Source organism: Apium graveolens, chromosome 6, assembly GCF_009905375.1.
Source record: "Apium graveolens cultivar Ventura chromosome 6, ASM990537v1, whole genome shotgun sequence".
Classification (NCBI taxonomy): domain Eukaryota; kingdom Viridiplantae; phylum Streptophyta; class Magnoliopsida; order Apiales; family Apiaceae; genus Apium; species Apium graveolens.
In genome coordinates this window covers 35676364-35678977 of record NC_133652.1, presented here as the reverse complement: position 1 = coordinate 35678977, position 2614 = coordinate 35676364, and the positions used below count along the sequence as shown (strand labels likewise).

Below are 2614 nucleotides of genomic sequence, written 5' to 3'. Positions count from 1 at the left end.
GTTAATCAAATCTAAGTGTTATTGTCTTAACATTGAGAAGTAATCATACATTGGTGAGTGAGTTTAATTGAACATAATTAGTCTGAGTCTCTATGGGAACGAACTAGAAAGTATTCTATATTACTTGTGAACGCGTATACTTGCGTGTGTTATTAGCGCGTGTTTTCGCCCTAACAAGTTTTTGGCGCCGCTACCGGGGACTCGGCGTACTGTTTAGTTTATGTACTTACCATCATTGGTCATTATGACTCAGTGATTAAGACGTGTTACTAATTGTTTCCGGTTGTGTTTCAGGTACTTTAGCGAGCGTTTATGCAAACACGTTCTCGTACTCGCAAGAGGACTTTAGATACGGTTGAGGAGACAGACGAAATTCTTGATATTCCAGAGAAGATAGATTTTGAAGAGTCGGATTCAGGAAGTGAGTAGAAAGAACCATTAATCATGGGTGATCGTATTGTTCCGGCAGATCCAGCTCTTATGGACTTTTCTTGGCCCAAAATGGATGACATTCAGTCTAGCATTCTTCATCCGGCTATTCAGGCTAATACCTTTGAAATCAAGTCGGGCACTATTCAGATGGTGCAGAATTCTGTTTCTTTCGGAGGTGCTGCGACTGAAGACCCCAACATGCACATAAGGAATTTTGTCGAGATCTGCAGTACTTTCAAATATAATGGTGTGACTGATGAGGCTATCAAGCTGAAGCTTTTCCCATTCTCACTGAGGGATAAAGCTAAGGACTGGTTACATTCTGAACCAGCTGGGTCTATCACTACTTGGCAAGATATTGCGCAAAAGTTTTTGGTGAAGTTTTATCCAATGGCGAAGACTGCTGCTATGAGGAGTGCTCTTACTCAGTTTGCGCAGCATCCTACAGAATCTATGTGCGAAGCTTGGAAGCGCTACAAAGAGATGTTGAGAAAGTGTCCACATCATAGAATGCCTGATTGGATGGTGATCACTGGTTTCTATAATGGTTTGGGGGCCCAATCTTGGCCCATGCTCGATGCAGCAGCTGGAGGCGCCTTGTGGGCCAAAAGCTATACTGAGGCTTATAATCTTATTGAGACTATGGCTGCAAATGAGCATCAAAACCCAACTCAAAGGATGATGCCTGAGAAGGTAGCAGGTATTCTGGAAATCGATGCAGCTATAGCTATTGCAGCGCAGCTCCAAGCGCTGTCTATGAAGGTCGATTCTCTAGCCACCTATGGGGTCAATCAAATAGCTATGGTCTGTAAGCTCTGTGCAGGTTCTCATACTACAGATCAGTGTTCTCTTGTTAATGAATCTGTTCAGTATGTGAACAATTATAAGCGACAACAGCAGCCTGTGCCAGCTACGTATCATCCTAACAACAGAAATCATCCAAATTTCAGCTGGAGTAATAATCAGAATGCTATTCAGCAACCATATCAGCAAGGCGTAAGTAAACAGTTCAATCCACCTGGATTTCAACAACCATAACATTATGCTCAAAGGCAATCATATCCTCAACAAGGAGGTGCAGCTCCACCCTCTAGTGCTGATTTTGAGGAACTTAAGCTGTTGTGCAAGAGTCAGGCGGTTTCTATCAAGACCTTGGAAAATCAAATCGGTCAAATAGCCAATGCAGTGCTTAATCGTCAACCTGTCACACTTCCCAGTGATACTGAAGTGCCAGGCAGGAAGGAAGCTAAAGAGCAAGTCAAAGCAAAAGAAGGAGAAGCTGAAGCTGGTGATGAAGAAGTTAAGCAAAAGGAGAAAGCGGCGGAACCAAGGAAGACTACTGTTGAACACACTCTGCCTGAGGGTAATACAGGGGAGAAACAACTCTATCCTCCACCACCTTTCCCTAAGAGATTGCAACAACAAAATCTGGATAAGCAGTTCGGTAAGTTTCTGGAGGTGTTCAAGAAACTTCACATCAATATACCTTTCGCTGAGGCTCTGGAGCAAATGCCTAGTTATGCAAAATTTATGAAGAGTATTCTTTCAAGGAAGGTGAAACTGGATGATCTTGAGACCGTTGCTCTAACGGAAGAATGCAGTGCTGTGCTGCAACAAAAGTTACCTCCAAAGCTTAAAGATCCAGGTAGCTTCACCATTCCTTGTACCATTGGCAAGTTGTCTTTTGACAAGTGCCTGTGTGATTTGGGAGCAAGCATCAATCTGATGCCGTTGTCGATCTTTAAAAAGTTGAATTTGCCTGATCCAAAGCCCACCTACATGTCTCTACAATTGGCTGATCATTCTATTACTTACCCACGAGGCATAGTGGAGGATGTGCTAGTAAAGGCGGATTAACTCTTCTTTCCTGCAGACTTTGTTATTCTGGATTTTGAGGAAGATAAGAAGATTCCCATAATCTTGGGAAGACCTTTCTTGGCTATAGGCTGTACCTTGATAGATGTGCAGAAAGGTGAACTTACTATACGGGTGCAGGATCAGGATGTGACATTCAATGTATTCAAAGCAATGAAATTCCCTACAGAAGATGAGGAGTGCTTAAAAGTGGATTTGATTGATTTTGCGGTTACTTCAGAACTTGATCATATGCTAATGTCTGCTGCATTAGAGAAGGCCTTAGTGGGGGATTTTGACAGTGATGATGAGGATGGCAATGAGCAAC

At 42.8% G+C, this 2614-nt stretch overlaps 1 non-coding gene across 1 annotated transcript; it reads right to left on the bottom strand.

The window, feature by feature from the left end:
- Positions 1-837: 837 nt before the first annotated feature.
- Positions 838-944, bottom strand: LOC141669807 (small nucleolar RNA R71). Its single transcript, XR_012554065.1, has one exon. It is a non-coding gene; the product is annotated as a small nucleolar RNA R71 (small nucleolar RNA).
- Positions 945-2614: the final 1670 nt, after the last annotated feature.